This window comes from Saccostrea cucullata, unplaced genomic scaffold, assembly GCF_032062105.1.
Source record: "Saccostrea cucullata isolate Sc308-1 unplaced genomic scaffold, CSIRO_AGI_Scuc_v1 ctg1483, whole genome shotgun sequence".
NCBI lineage: Eukaryota > Metazoa > Mollusca > Bivalvia > Ostreida > Ostreidae > Saccostrea > Saccostrea cuccullata.
In genome coordinates, this window is record NW_026932763.1 from 253,482 (window position 1) to 277,122 (window position 23,641).

Below are 23,641 nucleotides of genomic sequence, written 5' to 3' on the forward strand. Positions count from 1 at the left end.
CTTACAGTCTATGTACTTTTAAAGGAAAATGATTTTAAGAATTTCATTATAATAGTAAAAAAAAGTTGATGACCTAGTTGTTGATATTTTGAAATGACCCGATACATAATCTGATAACCTAATATTTTGGAATGACTTGATTGTTGAATATCTTTTAAAACACAATTAATTCAATCGAAGAAAAATTTGCATTTTTAAATAACCAGATCTCATTTTCCACACATCCCAAAACTTGCTATTTCACTGAAAAAAAAAATTCAAATGATCCCATATGTTAAACGACACAAAAAAGGAAAAAAATAGTAAATTGTCCTAAATCAAAAATTCGGGAAGGGGTGGGGTGGGGGCGGGTTGTTTAACCTCAAGTTCAAGTTCAAGTTCAAGTTCATTTATTCACTCAACACCATATTAAATACATGGTACATGAGGACAAAGATAAATATTTACAACATGTATACATGTATATATATATATAATCAGGTCAGAGGTATAAGTATATGATATACAAAATCAGAAAATGAGATGGGAGAAAAATGGAAAAAGAAAATGAAAAAAAAATAGAAAAAAATATATTGATACATGTAATAATGAAATGAATAAGGGGAACAAATTATGGAGGACAGACTAAATCGTATATTTTTGATATAAACATACAAAGTTTTTTAAGTGACATTGCATCTTCTTTTGTCATCAGTTGAGAAAATGTACAAAAAAATATTAGGTCTAGTTAAGTAGTACTCATTAATATACTTTTTCCTGATTTTTGACAGTGCATTACATTCAAGTATAAAATGAAATTCATCCGCAACATGTTTTGCATCACAGTGTGTACATAATCTTTCATTTAATGGTATACCAGTCCATCTTCCCAGCTCAACTGGTAGACGGTGATTAGTAGTACGGAATTTGACAAATATTTTTCTGAATTTTAGTGGTAAAATACTTAAATAATTTTCATCGCAGTACAGTTAAGGCAACATTTTCTATAAAAACTCACGGAATTCGATACATTTTATGTTTAACAGTTTTATTTTTTAGCAAGACACTCTAGTTAAAATAGCTATTTGTTATCTTGAAGAGTTACAAATCCAATGACAGACTGTAGGAATGTTGGGCAGGTGCAAATCATTTCCATCACTTCATGTTCTTGTGGATAAAATGAATTCTGAAAATATAAGAAAATCAGGAAATACCATTATTGAAAGTAATTTGTGTTTAAAAAAGTGAAACAAAAAATGCATTGAAACATTTAATTATCATAGAATGCATATGCACATGTACATGTTTTCAATTCTTCTGTTAGTTTTCAATTATTATCAAAACAATTCAATAATCTTGCCAGCATGTTTAGGAATATTGTATGGTTTATAGCTAATACTGAGCATACCATTTTCCTTAAATGATGGATTAACTTGCTGCTTGAATGAATCCATTAGTCCAACATTTGGGAATAGCTAGGCCTACAACACAATATGTATGCAGTTATATGCTATGAGATTACTAAATACACATTGTAAATTAAAATGGCATTACATCTGACAAAAAAATTATGCTACATTGTATACTGTAGTGAATTTATATTATTCATATAAATGGCAAAAAACTGTGTTACAAAACTTTTCTGGGAAAGTGAAACCTCTGACATTTACAACAGTTATTGATAGAATATTTTCTAAACAAAATTCTGAGTTTCACCTTTACCAAAATGAAAAAAAAAAACAAAATTATATAGCACATGCATGCTTTAAAAATGTGAAATGCTTTAGAAGTATACATACCCCGTGGAGAAATGATACATTTCTTATTTATTCATTCTTTAAGTCTGAAACTCTGGACAGCTACAATGATAAAAGTACTATACAAATATTTTTATTGTACATGTAATCTAAACAAAAAAATGAATATTTTCTAATTAATTCAGAAATTATACAAAATTACAACCAGTTGAGGTTCTCTGTTTTCAACATAATGATACTGATAATTTTTTTGAAATTGTGTAGTATGTTTGTATGTCAAAAGACATGATTACTTGTTTAAGCCTAGTCACTAGTGAATCATTGACTGAAACAATGAAAACATCTCATTTAGTTTAGTTTAAATTTGTGTTATTGATGACCTACATTACTACATATATTGTCTCAAAGAAGATGAGCTAATTGACAAGAACTCAGTACATATTTAGTGCAGTTAAATTTTAATAATTCTAAAAATGTGCAACTTAGTATAGGGAGGGGGTACACACAAGGCAATGTATTACAATTTTTCACTGACTGTAATAAATAATACATCTAAATGAACATGCACATACTCGGGGTTTTTCTTTGATGTTGATAAAAGCATGTATACATATTGTAGATCTATACATGTACCTACATATGCGCATACATACCTGGCCTGGAATATTACAGTGATGGATCTACGGAGCTGGTGCAAATCGTCTTAGTTTTCCGACATTTTCCGAAATAATGTCCTCATATTCTCGTAAAAGGGAGAAGCAATGCCTGGTCTCCTATTTTATCCCAATTTTCTTTAAAGATTGTGTGGTTATTGCATTTAAAATCCACTGCAAATCTCAGCTGATGTCAAGCGAGTGCAAGCGCTTGGCTGAAGCCGAATGCAGACAAACAACACATTAAAAAGAGAATTATTTAAAAACATGCTATTTCAAATACGAGAAAATCACTAAGTATTTTCCATTTAAACATATAAATATTGCCGTTTATTTCAAAGTCTGGCAAATATCGGTAAATAGTTATTTTGAGCACTATTTCTTTATATGGATCAATCAGGTCGGAGCATCTGTCATGAAGTCAGACTACATTATGACCTCATTACCATATTTTTTCATGTGTTGCCTTAACTGTACTGCGATACTCAAAATTTGTTTTAAAAGTCTTACACAAAATACCTTTAGAAGAACTATTAATATCAGAATATCATTTTTGTATAAATTGATCTTGCAATCTTTGTTTAACAACAGAAGTAACCCAGTCTTGATTAGGATGATAATAAAACTGTTCGTTCCAAATATGAGATAGTCCACATGAATCAAAAATGCAATGAACACAGTCAATCCAAGGGTTTTTACCAATTTCATATTGTGAATTAGCAATTAAATATTGATTTAATACACATGGAATTTTCTTATCTGTGCTATTCAGTAACTTACACCAGTATGAAACTATTCTTGAATATATAATTACAGATAGTGGGAGACGTCCTGTTTCACCATAAACCATATAATTCGGGGTACTAGATTTTAAATACAGAATATGTTTCAGAAATTTTAAATGTACACGTTCAATAATATCTAGGTTTTCAAAACCCCAGATTTCACAACCATAAAGTAACACTCGTAAAACCATTTTATCAAATAAATCAAGTTGACATACTACAGGGAGGTTAAATTGTCTTATTTTTCTGATAACACCGTACATTGCTTTTTGGGCTTGGTCACAGAGATGCTTCTTGGCTTTTAAAAAGGAGCCAGATCTTGAAAAAATGATACCAAGATATTTAAATTCTTTGACAGTTTCTAGACTTTTGTTATTATAGTAAAATACTCTTTTGTTCAAAGGACCATTTGAAAAAATTAATATTTTGGTTTTCTCAATATTTACTTGTAATTTCCACTCTGAGCAGTAGCTTTCAAATTCATTCAAAGCATTTTGTAGACCTCACGCCCTAATGTTCAATTCCTTTATTATATTTCTATCGTTACCAACCCAACCCCCAACCCCCCTCCCCGTTCCAACACCTATGTTTCTTAAACAAAATTTTTACATGTAATTTAAATAATACCTAAATATCCGCAACAATTCAAGAAAAAACAAATTTAATTTTGAAATGCCCTGATATTTTGATTAATCAACGCTTCATAATACTTTAAATTTTAAATAATGATATTTTGATTTTTGATCGAACCAATAATTTTGTTTCTATACTTGTAGTTATTAGACATATTCAAAATATTCATCAAAAGTATATAAATTCAAAAGTTTTATTAATTATTGAATAAATTTGTCTTTAATATAAAATTTAAAGGATAAATAAGAGAGTTACGAGTCTATGACGTGTGTTTGTGAAGTATGAGGTCAGCAGAACATGGTTGACTGGGAATACACGGTTCACCGGAATACACAGGTGATAATTACAGAAGCTATAAATGGGATATACCCCCAGGTAGTAAAGAGGATATGTATGGCCTCTATGTCCCTCTTTGACACTATCAGACATAATAAAAACAAGAAATTTATGAATATCAAAACTGTTTTTTTTAATTGATCGATTTGCCATAGAATATTGCAGATGAATATTGGGATATGATCATATACATGTACCGGTACATGTTCAATTTTTTTCGAAGAAGTTTGCATCCCTATCAATTTTACAAAAAAGTAAATAATAATAATATTTTTTTTAAGTAGTACATAGATATCACATAATTGGAAATTGACATTTGCCTACCATGCAGTCTCTCATAAATTTTGTTCATTAAAAAGAAGTTCATTAATTTTTCCAAAGCTATCAAAGTTACTTCAAAGATTTTTATTGTGTCCAAAAAACCTTAGCATAACAAAAATGCATGACAATGAGTTCTACAAAAAAATGCATGATATTGTGTATTATACATTTTGTGACAACTTAAAAATATCAATATAAATTAAGCAGAGACACTTGTTTGACAGTTTCTAGAATTAATCTTTGGTCCATGGTATTATTATACTATGGATCAAAAATTTATTACAGAAACAAGTGTCTGCAAGTGGAATGAAGACTGAAATAAAAGAATATATTAATGAACATCAAATTATTAGGGAATTCTTCATATTTTCATCAACTTTAATGAATGCGTATAGACAATAGGTATTGAAATCAGGTCATTAGCAAAAATCAGGGCATTCAAAAATCAGGACATTATACCCCTTATTAACTTTAAAAGCGCATTTGAGCAATTAAAAATCGATATTTTTGAAAATTCCTTTTGTTAAACCTTTATTTATCTTACTGAAAATAAATTAATTTGAAAAATGAAAGAAATATTATGAAAACTTGCTTTTATTATAGGTTTTCATTTTATCAGGTCATCAGGTCATTATACCCTAAAATCAGGACATTATACCCCTGTCAATTTTCTCTGTCAAATAAAATTAAATAAAAATATTTTATTTGGCATTTTCTTGATGATTGTTTGAGAAAATGATAATATTCACAATTTTCAATAAAAATAATAGTGTTTATGCACATAAAAACTTTTTATTTCAGTAAATATATGCAATCAGGTCAATCAAGGCATTATAATATCAGGGCATTATACCTTCTCGAAGAATTTAGGGATGTAAACAACGAAGAGTCCAGGCATCGAAAGACCGTATTTCTTCAGCTTGTTTGGATGATGTAACCAATTCTAAGTTGTGTAAAAGTGTAAAAACATGTTTTTCTGTTAAATATGCTCTGTTTGTTTGGATAATTGATAATTGAGCAATGAGGCAATTTGTTGTCAGTGGAAGGTCGATAGGATTCAAGATATCAATTATTTCCTGTATTTTTTTTCTTCACGTTTCCCCCCTTCTTTTACAATAGTGTGTAATAAAGGCTTTTATGGAAAGAATCGTGAAAGGAAATTGCAGTCTCTTTAACAAAACATCACATGACTGTCACCACGTAATGGGTGATTGTAAGGAAGGATGTATTGGTGGATGGCAAGGAATGAAATGTTTTCAAGGTAAAAGGACTTTAATGTAGTGAATGAACTTGTGTTCATGTGTGTGTACTTTAAGATTTTAATAGGTATAGTTATCCGAATGCAGCAGCGCTTGGTCTCTAATCTGTACAGTATCTTTTATCACCGAAAGCTTGTAATTCTTATTTATTTGTTAGAGTGTAACGGTAAAAGATATGGACATGACTGTGGAGAGAAATGTGGAGCGTGTCAGGGGTATAAACAATGTAATCACATCAATGGTTCGTGTACTGAAGGCTGCGACGCTGGATTTACGGGAGAGCTCTGTAAAACTAGTAATTTCTTTTGTGATTCTCCAGAAACATTTTTTATCTGTATTTCAACATTTCAATACATTAAACATGATTGCTGTACGACGTAGGTGAATGATAATCTGTACAAATATATGTATAGCATAAATACACAACATATATTGATAGGTTGTTCTGTTGGTACATTTGGAAATAATTGTGAGCAGAACTGTAATAAAAACTGTGGCGTGCCATATCAATGTGACAGAACAACAGGTGAATGTGAGGGTGGATATCATCCAGGGTGGGAAGGACCTCAATGTGAACAAGGTACAAAGATTGAGAGGATCAACTATCTTTTCCAGTTTAATATGATTGCCATTTCTACTTCTTTCCCCATTAAGTTTCTTAAACAATGCTTGAAAATAAAAGTTTTCTAGATTCCTAATTTTACGCGAGGAAGTAATTACTGCCTAATTTCGCGAGAAGCATCAACCTCGAAATAAAAATTCTCCTTTTATATTTAAAGGTGCTGAAATCCATTAAATTTCTCTTGATGAATCATCGAATCGCGAATAATTATTCTCACGGTTTGACGTAAAATAGCTTTCTCGCGATAATAAGTTCTCGCGAAAAATAAGGAATTTACAGTATAAAAAATTGCAAGAACTTTTCTTTACTTCAAAAGTAATTTAAACTTCTATGTATCTATGTTTTAATTGATATTGTTTTCTTTTTCTATCGCATGCAATAAGCATGCACAGAAAACAGATATGGTCAAAACTGCAGTTTTGCCTGTGGGTTTTGTCAGGACTCTCTTTGCCATCATGTAAATGGTTCCTGCACAGGGCCGTATATTGAAGGGTATCAAGGGACATTATGCAATCAGGGTAACCCTGGGTTTTTTTTCTGTTTGATCCTCCCCCCTTCTTCAAATAAATAAATAAATAACACATAGATTCAAGAAACAAATAATTGTGCAAACTCTCAATATGTATTTGCTTTTTTTGGTCCCTAAAACAAGGAAAAGCTTAAATTTGTCTATTAGATGACGAAACTATTTAACGTATTTCTTTTCTTATATTCTGTCATTTACAATAGTGTGTTATAAAGGCTATTATGGAGCTGATTGCGAAGAAAGATGCAGTTTATATTGCAAGACATCACGTGACTGTCACCACGTGACTGGATATTGTAAGGATGGATGTATTGGTGGATGGCAAGGATTGAAATGTTTGCAAGGACAATATCCTTTCTTTTATTTGTATGGGTCAGCTTGGGTGAATTGTTTCACTCCAAATACATGCCTTCAATGCTCCTTATTTATGTGGTTATTCTAAGGTAATATAATTGAAAATCGCGAACTATTTTTTTCTCTCTCTCTCGATACAATGGCAGAAAGAAAGGCTGACATGGATCCTCCGTCATGGTTCTATGGCGTGTTTGCAGTCATAGGAGTCTGCATAGTTGTATTTTTGGTGGTTTGTACCTACATTGCTTTCAATAGGTTCGTCTTCTTTTTTTAATCAAAGTTCATTTCAAATAGTAAACAGATATTGTTCTTTTTTATTTTCAAGATATTTTACGTAAGGTAATATCCTTAAGCTTTAATTCAGAATTTATAAAACTGTTTGGGATAAATATTAAGGGTTATTTGGTGTCTATCTTTAAAAACTACGTCAAGTCAATATGCCATATATTATTAATGCATTTAATAATGGCAAAAGAAAGGTGGCAATCATTACAATCAAGGTTTTATAATTCAAATGTATATGAGGATTTTTTTTTTAATTTTTGAATTCATATTCATTTTTTTATCATAACTGTAGAAGGAGAGTCAGACAAAAGAAGGAGAAACAGAAGCTAAGTGGGGTGGGTGATAAAAGAAAGTCAGTAAAGTTGGAACTTTACACAATTCCTTTCAAAACGGACGAAGATGACGGTAACAGATATCAGGCGCTTGGTGAAGTAATAAAGCAATCCCAATATGAAGACTTGAGATAAATATCTTCTCAAATCGATATAATAGTTGAATTACATTAAGACCAATGCATTTTTAAATTGTATTTTAAATCAAGAGACATGAATGTCTTACATTTTGCAGCGTGACATAATGTGAAAATAAATTTGTTGAAACATCAATTGTAGGGTGAAAAAAAAAATAAAGGTGGAGAAAGGTGAAGAATGGTATTCTGCTATTTTATTAATTACTTGCAAATTGAACTGGTTTATTTTAATGAGGGAGAAAAATACACATTGATAATTTAATTTAAAATGTGTTAATATAATCAATTAAAATTAAAAAAATAGTTATGCAATAAAATATATCAGCACAGTTAAAAATTATTCAATGCTTGGTGGCACTGAGTGTCCAGTAAAGATCAAAATTTAAAGCTCTTCATCGATTAATAATATTTTATATAACATTTTTGAAGAAGTTTTCCCATTATATCACAAATATTATACTTTTATAACTGAAAAACTGCCGAATTACGCCGGATACAGTTATGTTCCACCGGAAACAGTTATGTTGCCTTCCCGCACACAGTTATGTTCCCTCGCTTCGATCATTCTGCATATCAAATACGTCGGGTTCGAAATTCTCAGAGGCAGTTGCTAAGCAAACGTAAACAGTTCCGCGAAAATTAAAAAGTCGAGACAACATCTGCGATTTGTTCATTTGAATTCAGAAGAATTAGATAATTAAATTGAGGAGAACAATCTTGAAATTTGTAACAAAGGTTACCATCAAAAGTGTCAACATATTGAAAACATTCTGCCATGAAACAGGACAGGATATTTCGGAATCATACTCAACGTACATGTGTACATAGTGTTCAATAAGTGTGTTCGATGTCGGAATACCGATTTTGGTTCAATGTTTAAAAATGTTATACATAGCTTTATTCTCGGGCAGCAATACCAGAATATTTTACCTTCGGTGACAGAAAAGCCCTGGAGTGTCATGTCGCCCTCTGCCTTCGGCATCGGGCGACATAACACTCCAGGACTTTCCTATCAACTTGAGGCATATATTATGGTATGCTGCCCTCGAAGCCATGTAATATATGTATAGTGTAACATCACATTGGAGAATTTTTTTACGCATCTAGAGAAGTCACCGTGTGCCGGTGATTAGCTTCAAATTAGATCTATTCTCGGTACTCAGTGACATTGAGCATTCGGGGTTCTTTCTCGTGCAACCCCCTACCATGACACTGAACTTACAATTTTAAGGTCATATCCGAATGGTCCGGTGACTTTCACTTCTAATGTCGAGCCCTTTGCAAAGGAATGTTCAGTGACTAAATATACCTATGCTTACGTCTTAGGTTTGATGCTGCGCAGCGAACGAGAATAGAATCCGAGCCTCCTGATCACGAAGCGAACTCTCCCTTCATCGATATATAGTGATGTTTGTATATGAGTGACACATTCTAGAATGTGCCATAAATAACACACAGTCAGTCATTTTATTTCTTTTCCTAGCAATTCATTTGAAATATTTGATATCAAAAGGAAGATATGGAGGGAGAAATAAAATACACTCAGATAATTTGTTATATTAAACAAATTCACATATATGTAAAATTGTTATATGAACAACAAATAACTTGCAGATTTTTTTTTTTAAATATGAAATGTTTTATATTATTTGTTTAAATAGAAAAAAAAATACGTTAAGTGCGATATTTCAGATTTCTTCCAAAAGATTTATTTCAGATGTTTGAGAAAGTAAATGATAAACGTTTTCATCCTCAAGTATTGCTGTATACAAATTATAGTTTTTTTCTTGACATATTTATTTATGTTCACAATTGCCGGTAGGTGGTGGTGGTGGTGGTGGTCGTAACGGGGCTTTAACCGGACCACTTCCTGAATGTCCAAAACGTGGTCTTGACGGTCCTGGCGTGTCTAGCTTTGGAACGCTTACAGGAACTTCAAAACCCTCTATGAATAAAAATATAATTATTCCTTAACATTTAAAAAAAATGTTATATCAATAGTACACTTTTTGAAACATGAAAACATGACAACCTTAGCACTGGCAATTTAGATTTAGGTTTAATGATTCAGAAATATTCGTCAGAGATAAAGGTCAAAGTTTATAAATTAATTTTTAAGAAAAAAAAATATGTGAAGTATGTGAGTCATAAATCTACCAAATCAATATTTTTGGACAGATTTTGTTGAAAAACCAATATACAGGCAGAATGATAAGGTAAAGGCTACTTACCCCCCGTAGGAGGACATAAAAATAAGACAAACAAAATATATGCACTTATCATTGTAATAAACTAATGAATAGATACTGTTTTTCTATATCAAGATCCTGATACATGTACATGTATAATGCAGCATTGAAAAATTATATGAAATAATATGCAATCTGCATAAAATGTGTATTCCGTAGAGAACATGTACTTACAACTTACAATTTTCTATCAAATCGGCATTCTCATTTCATGAAACAGTTGTTTCTGGATTCAAGAACATTGTATCGATAACGTATGAACATTACAGAAACGGTGCCTGTTTTGGAGGGTAATCGTTGAAATTGACACCCAAAGGAAAACAACTGTCAACCGAAGCGTCAGAGTAGGTTGACAATGGTTTTCCGAGGGGTGTCAATTTCAACTGTTACCATCCAAAACAGACACCATTTATTTTATTATACTGAATGTCTTCTAGATTTAAAATGTCAGCAATACAACAAATCGTCGATCGCCTTTTCTTTCAGGTTTAGAAAGCTTTCAAACTCCCCGCTACTTCGAAAAAGATTTACTGAACTCTTTATTGTTTATTTGATACTCTACGAGTTCTTTATCATCTAAACTTTCGTTATTTCTGCACTCGCAAGCATGTTTCGTCTGTCGTTTGTTGTTTTCAAGTAAGCTACATCGGACGCAAGCTTTTATTGACGTCAAGTTTATTCCGGTTCTTTCAAACGCGCAACTGACGTTTTGAGAATTCTACGGTGAACCGTACGCGCATAATTTCCCAACATGTGGCATCACCGTTCTGTTACCCGTTGTCACGTGTGTTGCTAAGGCTGAGGGTAATAGAACAGATTGTTAACTGCATCTAAACCAATCAGATTTCAGTATTAAACAAGAAAGTATAATAAATATTTATAGGATCTCCCACGGTTTGTGGATTGATATGATTTTTTATCCGACGAGTTGTGAATTTTCTATTCCCGAGCCTTGTCGAGGGGATAGAAAACATACAACGAGTTGGATAAAAATCCTATCAAACCACAAATCATCGGAGATTCTTTTTATCACATATTTTTGTTCACTTTAAATGTGTAATTTGTCTCCTTTCGTTACCTCGGACTAAATAACGTAATAAAATCATATTACGTTGTATGGAATAGTTTGTTCAAAAATAAAAAAAAAATGTTTCAGCATTTATTATTTTTTTAATTCATGAATAAAAATTTGTTAAAATATATCAAATAAAGTGAAATTTGACAAGTTAAGTCATTCTCTCCATCATGCACATGTATTTGATTATTTACATTACGTCACTCGGCGTCGGAATACATAATGTTGATATGAAAACGATATCACATGAGCTCTATTAAAGGGATAAATGGGAAAATATGTGAGAAAATGACGTATAATGAAGAAAAATGCAAATATTGAAGAAATAATGTCACATATCAACAAACGTGATATACTGCTCAGATCTTTCGTTAAGGTTATCATGATTCTCTAAGAACCCATGAATGAATGAATCAAAGTGGCAGTAAGATAAGTTGTGGTAAAGAATCTATACTTACTTATTGTGAAAGGCATTGCAAACTTATATGGTTCCTTTACAGTAATTGACAAGGGACAACTAAACAAGTGTAAAATCAGATTCCTTAACAAAAAAAAAATCAAAATTAAGAATTAAATGTTTCCCTTAAAGTATTTTTTATAACAGTTTCTATAATTTAACAAAATGAGGAATATGTGGCATATTTTCAGGTAAGATAAGCAAAAGTACATTTTTATTAGACTTCATACATGTATCTAATTAAAAAGAATGAAAAAATCGCGAGTCCTTTTCTCAGATAAGGAAAATACGTTCAGATTTCCAACAATGTCTATAGTACACATCGATATAAAGATTATTTTATCTACACGTACTTTAATGACTGTTCAATGTAAAATGACCTTATCTACATCGTATTACAATAACACCATTCTTATTCTTAAAATAATATTTAAAGGTCATGAAATTCATACAGGGATTTCTCGATCAGTAAGGTTAAATCGACGTACCTGTGAAAATATGTAACTATCTATAAGGATTGTTTATCTCTGTAGGCTTGGTGCACATGTGTTTGTTTAGAAATTAATGTATTTACAGCGTATTGTAATAAATTAAAATTATCAACATCATTAATTTAAGGGAGAGTCAAGAAATGTATCAATTAATTTTCCTGAAATATAACATATCGATTATGTACAAACAATATATATAATAAACTTCGGAAATAATAAAAAAACTTTAAGAAAATCTTTAAACAAGAAGATAAAATGTCGAAGTATAAGTCAATCGCAATAAACTTAAGAAATAACATCGATTTCAGAACAAAACCTAACACTTACCTTTGATAGACACTGACCAAGAACAACAGTAATTTTTAAAGGGAATTTCCTATGTGTTTTCCTGTATGCCTATAGATAGATATTTTATCAAAGACTAGGTGCATCATTTTTTTAATCTATAAATAGTGAACATATCACGTAAAAACCAAAAATATATGAAAGCAAAGATATCAGACACTATAATTGTTATTTTTACCCTAGTTATTCACAGAACATTTTAAAACTTTGAAAATCAAATAATATGAAATGAATCTGTGTGATTTAAATCTAATTAATCGATTTACATGTATACATGTATATAGAATTAATCTCCCATCCCTTTAAACGGGAACCATTTAGTGGATGACATTGAGCTACTATCAGACAGTGATCACATGACTAGGTACAATCCTTATAATAATACCGAAATGACACTTTAAAAAGATTTGTTTGCTCGAAAGAATACAGGAAATAAGCCAAAAAGAACTGGCTTTGCCTGGTGCTATATGTTACTATATGTAAAGGTGTAAACATTAGGTGAAAAATATCTGCAGAAAAAAATGATTATTGAATTTAAATTTGATAAATTAATTTTGCAGCACTTTCTGGAGTATTATGAAGAAATATAGAGAATATTAAAGATATGTAGTCTACAAATAAATTTAATGCTATTTTAAGTTGTTTGTGTTGCTCCTTCTCATATTTGAACTGAAATCCGATGAGAAAATTTAAGCAGAATCATCAAAGTGGATTCTAGAGCACATGTTTATCAATTTCACCTGACTACCTAAATGGAGAAAAAAAGCTATGTATCTCTGAAAATAAGATATTGGGGGAAAAGTAGAATTTTTAACTGAATCTGTGTCCATGCTCTTTTAATTGAAAATGCCAATATTTAGTTAGATAAAATTCAGCATCTACAATAAGAGCGAATACTCACTCAACGATAAATTTCTTCAAAAGTGCACGAGCTAAGTAGTCTTAAAAATCCATTTAATACTTATTCCGAAAACAAAACTTCCACACAAGAATTTTGAGAGTTTAAAATAATCAAGTTTAGATGCTATGGAGTCTCAATTAATTTTTATTTGTCTAAATTATTTTTTTTAATTAAAATTCCATGTTATGGGCAATTTGGAAAGACATTTTGACTTCTTTTACCAAAGTAAATATAATTTAATAGATTTATACAGAAGTTGTTTATGATTACAAAATAAATTCGAACCAAATGGTATGGTTTTATTCACTTATTTTCAAATTCATTTGATGCAAGTATGCACGGGAACAATGACATGATGTCCATGCAATTTCTTGCAATTTTTATCTCATTCTTATTTGTGTTTTATCTTAATCACATATGCAATCGAAATTTCTTTAAAAGTAATTGACTAATGCAATTTGGCGTTAAAGAAATACACAATGTATTTTCAACCTAAGAAAGTGAATAAACTTGCAATGCAGTGACGACTATTATTATAAAGCCAATGCCAGAATTTCATGATAATTTCTCAAGGTTATGTGTTTATCCTTGGCCAATGCAAATTGCACGACTACCAAAAGGGCCAATGCAGGCAATGTGAATATCTCTTTCTTTCTCCTTCTTTCTCTATGGTCATTCTGGCATTACAATGCTCTCTTAAGGTCCAATGCAGGCTTTGGCTGACTCTCTCAAGGTTCGATGCAGGCATTGGCTTACTCTCTCAAGCTCCAATGCAGGCATTGACTGACTCTCATGAGAGCCAATGCAGGCATTGGCTGACCCTCTCAAAGTCTAATGCAGGCATTGGCTGACTCTCGCAAGGTCCAATGCAGGCATTTGGCGACTCTCATGAGAGCCAATGCCTGCTGACCCTCTCAAGGTCCAATGCAGGCATTGACTGACCCTCTCAAGGTCCAATGCAGGCATTGGCTGACACTCTCGAGGTAAAATGCAGGCATTGGCTGACTCACTCGCGGTCCAATGCAGGCAGTTGCTGACTCTCGCAAGGTCCATTGACTGACCTCATCAGAGCCAATGCAGGCATTGGGCGACTCTCATAAGAGCCAATGCAGGCATTGGGCGACTTTTATAAGAGCCAATGCAGGCATTGAGCAACTCTTATACGAGCCAATGCAGGAATTTGGCGACTCTCATAAGAGTCAATGCAGGCATAGGGCGACTCCCATAGGAGTCAATGCAGGCATTGGACGACTATCATTAGCGCCAATACAGTCAATGATAGACTCTCAAGACTGATGCAATGCAGGCATTGTACATTCGAATGTACATATAGGAAATGCAGGCATTGGAATACTTTTTGTACAACTAATCCAAATAAAATATTCCTTGTAAAAATATAAAACTATCCTTTAGCCAAAAAAAAGATAAAAAAAATGATTTGGATAAAGTAGAGAAGAAAGCTTTTTATTTATTTAAATCTTAGGTCTACTTACGTAATTCACAATGATGTCCCTGGTTCCAGATTTACTCCCCTGACAAGCCCCTGTTTCTATCTGACAATAACGACAGTTGGGATCGGGACAAGGGAGGGAACAATGTGATCCATAGTAACCCGTTTGAGAGCAACCTTAAATAGCAGGGATTATAATCGTTTTTAAGTAAATGAACTATTTTTTGTTTTTTAATGAAAAATAACATTTCTTAAAATCAATTTCTCAGTTTTTAGAAAAGGTATATGACGATTTAGAATGAAATGTTTATACATGTATTCTAAGGACGCTTGTAGAACAATAGCTTCAATTATAACTGTTAATCCTTAGACCAAAAGTATTAAAACGGTTAGAATAGTAAAAAAATGTTAATATGTAGTCTTTTCGGGATACATAAAAAAGATCTCAAAGCCAATATAAAAAAAAAAACTTGAAAAAACATACCAAAAACCTCTACTTCACATAATTCTGCGTATGCATCAATTGAGTACTCTGTGTGTTATGGTGATTTCTGTGGTCTCTCATTATAGTATATTACAAATTGACCATGTACAGGACACGTACGGTATATCAATAACGGCCGGAATCGTGGCTCCTGTATAGTTTGTGTCATGGAAACATAAATGGCCTTCGAGTCTGTTTGTCGTGTTAGAAACATGAACATAAAATCCCCAAATACTCGTTGTGAAACCATTTGAAGGACCTAAAAAAAATGAATATATTTTAAATCCGAGAAAAGTTTAAGGCTATCTCTTTTATCTACTTTTTGTATAAATTGTCTCTTTATAAACCTAAATAAAATAACATCAGAAATTTCATCTATTCTTTACTTAGATTTTTCTTGTAGTTATTATGAGAACACTAGGTTTGCATACTTTGATTTTTTTTCAGGTAAAAAGTGTTGATAGCAATTAATTGCCATTTCCCCAAAATATAAAATAACAAGCTTGTTGGACATTGAGAACTATTTGTTTCATTAGATTGAGAATATTCTAAATAATACTGAAACAAGTTTGAAAAGTCATGCAAAAATAACATTTCACATCTTGATTTAATTAAAAATAGATATTCAATGTTTTGAAGATTAAATATTTTATATGGTTATCTACAATGCCTATTTGAATTATAATTACTCCATGGTGTATTTTCTGTCCTGTAATATATTCTTATATGATGAATGCTGTGGATGAACTCCAGGTTAACCCACCAGGTGGCGTTTCTGTGTCCATCGGCTTTCCCTCTTCATTCAAAACTATTAATATAGATTTCATGCTTTTAAACTATGTTTAATGAAAAACTAGTCATGATACAAATAGAAAAAAAAAGTTTTCTTGTGTTTCGTGGTTTTCCAAGAAAAAAAGATAAATAGTTTAAATTCTATGGTTGAGAAATATAGTCTGAATAGCATTGTCAAGTACACTTCTCTAGAAATACATGAGTTTTCTGTACTCTTAATCCAAAAAAATCCCGACAAAATTGAACCTTCTTTGACGCTTCTCGCATTGCAATACATGAACTAGAAAACCCCTCCATCCAGTACTAGTATTCCTTATAATTACTAACACATGGGGGAATTTCTCCCAGTACTTTTCTGGACAAGTAATTTATTTTTAAGAAAACACAATCGACTTCTTAGTAAAAATTAACCTCATAATGTTGAATTTTTACGATATTTGTATCCGATATTTTTTTTCTCATTTCAACCATGTCACGTGACAAACACCTGGCGTTTGTGAAGTCGCTTTTTCCTTACTCGGTTGAGACCCCATACATAAATATGTAGATGTAAATGACAAATAAAACATTTTCAAATTACGGATCAGGCACATTTTAATTAGTAGAAACACACCAAAACCCCAGGAGACAGTAGACTGTGTACAGGTAAAAAGTTCATACATTTTTATTCACTTATTTTCTTTTCAGCGTAATGCTTACTGTATTCTAAAAGAAAGTATGTAATAAACATAATTCAACATACCCTTTTCCTTATCAAATCCTGTATCATTCCTCGTCCAAATGATTCTTCGGCCCTCTGCCTGATATTGGTATCTCGAGCTGGTACACCCTATTACCTTTTTTTAATATTATGAAATTAAGTTTCATAGGAATTTGATTTTTGTTGTTTTCAAGGTATGAAGAGACTCACGAATTCATGCCCGCCAGAATATGCAAATTTTCATATGCACAACTACTGAAAAATACTTCATCTACCAAATAAACCCCCAAGAACTATTTTTTTTCTCAAACCACGGTATTTGGGATATTACTATAATATATCATTATTCTGTAATATATAGAACATATGACTAAATCATTTTCTAGAATGTTTTGTCAATATCAGAACATATTTTAACTAAGGCAGTATGCCTCTAGATCGAAATATCCAAGGGGTATGTTTTTTGGTCCTGTCTGTTTGTCTCTTTCATGCCCCTGGATCGAAAGATCCGGGTTTCATTGTTTTTGTCCTGTCCTTTTGATTTCAACTATAACCTAGTCCATAACTGTTGAGTTGGTTGGCTATGGCCTTTATATTGCACGGGTTAGTCTTTGTGACAAGTCCATGCTTTGGGTACCATGAAATATTACCATTTGATCCTGAAATTTGACCAATTTTTATAAAATATACTACATTTTAAACTTGGCCATAACTTTTGACCGGTTAGAGTTATGGTTTCAAACTTCTCAGATGCACTTTTTTTTAACTGATGTTTCAGCTGGTAATTTTTTTTTTACCTTTTGACCCTGACATAAGAGTTTGAACTTCTTTTTTAAAAACGTTAACCTTGGTCATACCCTTTGAACAGTTAAGACTGCAACTGTCATTTTTTGTAGGTGTATTCCTGTAAGAAGACCATACCTGATTTAACATATTTACTGTAACATATACAATTTATTACAGCCAATTATTTCGGAAAACAATGAAATAAAATTTTAACATAAGTTGTTTCAATTCCATACATTGTAAATCATGTCAGAAACCATATTTAGTTATTTTATAGATATCATTTTGGTGATTAGGTACATGCACTCACCCTCTCTTGTTTTAAAGGGAATAAGGCTATAACTGAAATATAATAACATTCTTATATGTAATATTTTTAATAAAACGTCTTTAGTTTGTTGGTAAGGAGGTAAGGAAAAATTATATCAAATTCATATAAACATTAATATGAACAAAAATAAAAGATAAAGATAAAAATCTTCCTTAGTTATGATAACTTTTTTTTTAAATGTACATACTTTATGTATTTATTCTACGAAATATAGATTAATATGCGTGTCTATGTCGTTTACTTTAGATTTTTTTTTAAAGCTGAACATGGTTCGTAAAAGTAAGGTGTCCACCATTTTTGATCAGACTCTGTACGTAAGGACCCTATATAAAGCGGTGACTAAATCACTGTTCAGTGTCATCAATCGTCAACAGTGTAGACGAGCGTATTCTATACAGCACTTTGTAGCGACAGAAAAAAATGTATATTCTTCCAATCGCAAAAGGAAAGTAAGACACCAAAGGAATTTTAAATGGTTGCACAGGTCAGTGCAAAATCCAAACCAACAACTGCAATAAAATGTAAACAGAGTTTATGTATGATAACCAGCACGAACACGGGTCCCCATTCCACATCGAAAACTGTGACAAAAAGCAGTAAGGTGAATCAAATGCAAAGTGTACATTGGTACTGATATTAAGGATAGTAACATCGAAAATGCCCTATGTGAATTTATGAGTCGTGGTCAGCCCTAACCTGTAGTCATTATTTTTCATAGAATTCATAATTAGGTAGGTTACTTGAATAATGTTTGCCAGGTAAAGATATTTTTTTTTATCACAATTCCTTAATTTGTTGCAAAATTTAGCTGATAAATGTTTAAGTATCTGTATATACCATGCCTTACATTCAATAATGCATTTATTCTTGTATATTCTTTTCTGCGTTGCAGTAGGAAAGAAGTGCAGTGCTTTTGAGTCGCGCAAACCTCCATCCACAAGTAGTGGTGTCCATATGAGCGAAATTTTCGAGAGAGGGCTACAGTCTTTATTCTAAATTTTGAATTTCAAGTTAGTGTTCAAATTTGCATGTTCCCTCCTCCATGGCACTGGATCACACTTTTGATGTTCGTGTTTCCTCTGCTCCTATTTTGTATTGTTTAATGGACTTTGATATTGAATACTGTTCGTTATCTCCATATCCTTCTTGCTTCTGAACCTTAACTTAATATGCATACACTTATTACTAAAGGTTACTTGAAAATGGAATTTTGAAATGAGTCTGTATTTCATCAGTTATGTTAGATTAAATTCTTTTTCTTACCTTTTTGTAACCATGAATGCCCAGTTGCTATGTTGCTAAGATTGGTATCAATTGTAAAGTTACAATGATTGTTGTCAATTGAGAAGATTCCACTTTAAAGCCACCTGGGAACGATATTGACAGCGGTAATTACTGAGTATATACAATAAATACGTGTGTTGATCAACTACGTGGTCATTATGAAATGTAAAGACGACGAATTGATGAACAAAAAAGTACAAATCAGATCAGGAGGATCATAGCGAGAATCACTTAATTATTAGTTAATTATACATTCCATACATATGTATGTCACCGGGTTCACAGGTGCGTGAGAGTCAGTCAATATATCGGGGTCTCAATAGCTCAGTGGTTAGAGCGCTGGCACGGTACGCCAGAGGCCCTGGGTTCGAGTCCCGGTTGAGACTTGACTTTTCACCACCTGTGACATGTACATCCACTACATGGTCCTAATGAAATGTAAAGACGACCACCATTCAAACGAAACGGTACAATTCAGGGGGGTGAAAGCAAAATCGACATTCAAAATTGGGAGAGTGTGCCAAGGAGGAATAGGCATCTCCCTTTGATCGGTCCAATCAAAATAAAAGGCAGCGGTTTTTCGTGTTATTTCTTTTCTTACAGAAATACATTTCAGTATCAACATTTTTATTGAAATTTAGTTTTAGGGTTTATATCTCGGTATTGATTGAGTTAAATAACTTTTAAATGGCTTCTTTTTTGGTTATGGAGTTTAAAACTCTTGTTTTAAGAAAAGTCATTTTTTTGTCATCGAATGACTTGCTTTCAAAAGCGGTTAAGTATATTTTGTCTTCATGTGTTCAACTTCTAGGCAATTGTTAAGTGTATTCCAGGATAGATGAAAAATACAAAGAATAAACACACCCTATCTAGCCACAACAGGCCTCAGGAGGTGTGTCAAAACGAAAGGGGTTGGTGACACCGTAACGTCTTATCAACAAGCCTGAGTTTTCGGCATTTGTAAACAAATCAACATGTTTATTCATTCCATTATCTTATCAAATTTAGTTCAGGATTTTTTGTCTAGCTTTACGACATGCCTCTGATTGATGTATCTTTTGAAAGAATATGAATATTGAAGATAAAATGCATTGTTCTTGTACATAAAATACAATGTACTTGAAGATACAGTACAATATGACGGAGATAAATTACCGTTTTTTTTCCTGCACTCCGGATTATGTCATATCCAGCTATTTTTTTTTTCTGAAACCGATGGTATCCGGTTTACACAAATAGCACTATACTAATTAACCCACCTGAGTTGATAGATCAAGTGAACATTTCTAATCACCCGTTGTCCGTTATCTTGTATATTGTTTAATGGACGTTGAGATTGAATAATGTTCGTTATCTCCATATCTTTCTTTTCTTAGAAAAGGGCAACATTCCCTTACAAAGGAAGATAATCAAGAAAAGGCAAAAATAGGGTTAGATCATAAAAAAAATCTTCTCAAGAACCAGTAGGCAAAAAAAAAAAAAGCAGAAACTTACGTGCCAGCATCTTTAGGTAGTGTACATTTTTAAATGTTCAAACCATGACCCCCGGGGGTAGATTGGCATCTAAGTTTATATCTTAAGATATGTGAAAAATCTTCTCAAGAAAGGCTGGGCCAGAAAAGTTGAAAATAATGTAGAAGCACTCTGGGGTAGTGTAAATTCTAAATTGTTAAAATCTTGACCCCAAAGGGTAGAGTGGGACCACAATCGGTATGAAAAGGGGGAATATGTTGAAGAACAGCATGGTCATTACTCAGGATAGCGATGTGCCTTATTGGCCTCTTGTTATTTTTCTGAATTACCATTTCATTTACATGTACATACATGTAATTCTCTTTTTCATGCTACTCAAAAGAAAACTACAGTTTTGATTTTTTGAAAGTTTCAACTGCATTGCCTAATAAATATATTTACTGTTTGAATATTCTCTTTATTTAATATATTTGTAGATCCAATGTTTCAGAAAATGATTACTAATATAAATTTACATACAGTTGATCCATCTTTTTCAATACCAAAAAAGTAGGTCATCGTAGGTCATGTTATCGCTGCTCAGCACAAAACATGCATGAAATGGTCATGGAAAACTCCCTTCATGGACCTTATGCATTTACGGACTTTCTTACAGTGTAACTCGCCCAAAATGCAAACTCTGTAATTGGCCGTAATTACATACCTTTTATTCAATATAGATACTCCTCAGTACTAAGTTGTATTTAGAAAAAAAAACTGCTATTTTAAAATAATCAATATTTTTTTTAAGTTGCAGTTTATATGAATATTTTTTTTTCCGAAATTCCTGATAATCATAGTGATAATTTACAAAATTGGTTTTCATTGCTGATAATTAGTGTCAATTGAATCTTCTATCTGACGATAAAACGTTAAAAAATCATGCCAGATTCTTGAATGTCAGATAATTAATTAAGGCAAAAATATTTTTCCCTTTGTCTAATAATCAAGCAAAGAGTGAAGCAAATGAGATCAACTTTTTCTAGGGACCACGCTTTAATTTGTTCATATATTTGATTTAAACTGACGAAGTGCAATTTGGAAGAGTTTTGTTGTAATTTTCTTCTTTTCTATATACGCTTTTTGTCACGCAAGGAAAAGGAAGAATATCCTAATACAATTAATATATATCATCTCTATGGTCAATTGATTAAATTTCCTTTCAAAATTTATCCTAATACAATACTTCGTATTACTATTACAGCACTTTTCAGAATATGAGGCGCGTTTACATGTAGACGTCTGACTGGGACAGCATAACGATAATATAAAACATGCAAATTATCTCAATCCAATTTTAAAAGTTAAATGTATTGTCATTCCATTCCATATCTTAAAGAATAGATAAATTAATTAACAAATATCAGAGAGCGGGATTCCTTAATCCATCGTCCATTAATAAAAATACGATATTGCCGAGGCATGTGCATTGTAATTAGACGATAAACAGATGCTTACGATTACCAATAGATAAAAATTTAAATCGTTGTCGTGTCTCCGCTTCATGCACAAAAAGTCCACAGCAATAATATGATTCATTTGATTTTTGTAAGGATTTGTTCACGGACATCCTAATATTGTTTAAATGATTACGTTACGTTTGTCCCAGAAATCATTTCTGATTTGTACATTTTGCGACCTTTTTTTTTATTTATACAAAAGAGCGCACTAGGAACTTTTACTCCTCCATAGTAGAAATAGGACGTATTCAGGAAGGGATTGCAAGGCTCCGTGAAAAAGAAATCCGCCCAATGATTTTTTTTTTCTAATTTTTACATATAATTTGCCTGAAGATAATGATATCATATTATGAAAATATAAACCATGGTAAGCAGGGTCATATGAAGGTCATGGTTGTAAACACCATTTTTCATTCTTTTTTTAATATTTATGAGGTAAATATTTAAATATGCAATACATGCATCAAAATTGAAGTGAATAAATAATTTTCTTATTTCATGATACGCTCTATATTTATAAAAAATAAAAATTGTATCGGAAAATATTGACAGATGTAGTATTTCCACGTTTGCTTGGGGAAATATTAATTGAAAATTTACGCAGTAATATTTTCACCTTAAAAGCAGTTTTCAACGTTAAGACAAAAATTGAACAATATTTTTTTTTCCAAAAATAATATATGTTGTGCTAATGATTATGAGTGACTTATGATAAAAATGTAAACTAAGTTTTTCCGATCAAATTTGAAATTTCAGGCATATCATCAACCCCCTCCCCCGTCGCCTTCCTAAATTAGAAAATATTAATTTGTTTTATGACAGCTTGTTGCTGAACCTTAAATATGCATAAATTAATTAAAGAATATAAAAACAATTTATTTGTATAAATGATTTTTTAAATTCTTGAATATCTTGCAGTTGCTGTATATTTTATTTGCAGAGCAGAATGATTTATGTATTATGGACAAAGGACGTCAAAAAAAAAAAAAAAAAAAAAAAAAAAAAAAAAAAAAAACAATTTACACTTTTTTAAAACCCAGCTTCTTATCTCCAAACTTTTATTCAGATATTGTTTAAATTTTCTACACCAATTTATAGTGGCCCAAGGACAAATTATTTATGCTCTGAACACTCTGTGATGTGTCTAAAAAGCAATCTGCAGTCGGAAAAAGGGGAAGGGGGACACGGCAACCCATTGAATTAAAATGGTTTATTTCATAGAATTTTTATTTGCAAAATATTCTTAAAAATATTTATTCCATTATCTTATTTGGCAAATTATACACATTTATTTCAAGTATCAAGATTTGCACTGACCTGTACAAATATAAGTTTCTTCGGTATC

At 31.8% G+C, this 23,641-nt stretch overlaps 3 long non-coding RNA genes across 4 annotated transcripts; 1 reads left to right on the forward strand and 2 right to left on the reverse strand.

Annotated features, from left to right (window-relative positions):
* Window positions 1–1,092: 1,092 nt before the first annotated feature.
* LOC134236052 (uncharacterized) lies at window positions 1,093–2,535 on the reverse strand. Its single transcript, XR_009985529.1, has 3 exons — window positions 2,390–2,535; window positions 1,388–1,460; window positions 1,093–1,165 (listed from the first exon to the last, which is right to left on the reverse strand). It is a non-coding gene; the product is annotated as an uncharacterized LOC134236052 (long non-coding RNA).
* A 3,368-nt stretch (window positions 2,536–5,903) lies between these two features.
* LOC134236050 (uncharacterized) lies at window positions 5,904–8,022 on the forward strand. Of its 2 annotated transcripts, none has more exons than XR_009985527.1 (5): window positions 5,904–6,009; window positions 6,163–6,303; window positions 6,729–6,863; window positions 7,075–7,480; window positions 7,803–8,022. It is a non-coding gene; the product is annotated as an uncharacterized LOC134236050 (long non-coding RNA). The 2 variants fall into 2 exon arrangements; XR_009985526.1 differs by having other exon boundaries at window positions 5,918–6,018.
* Window positions 8,023–9,665: 1,643 nt separating this feature from the next.
* On the reverse strand, window positions 9,666–11,843 carry LOC134236048 (uncharacterized). Its single transcript, XR_009985525.1, has 2 exons — window positions 11,762–11,843; window positions 9,666–9,924 (listed from the first exon to the last, which is right to left on the reverse strand). It is a non-coding gene; the product is annotated as an uncharacterized LOC134236048 (long non-coding RNA).
* Between the last annotated feature and the right edge of the window lie 11,798 nt (window positions 11,844–23,641).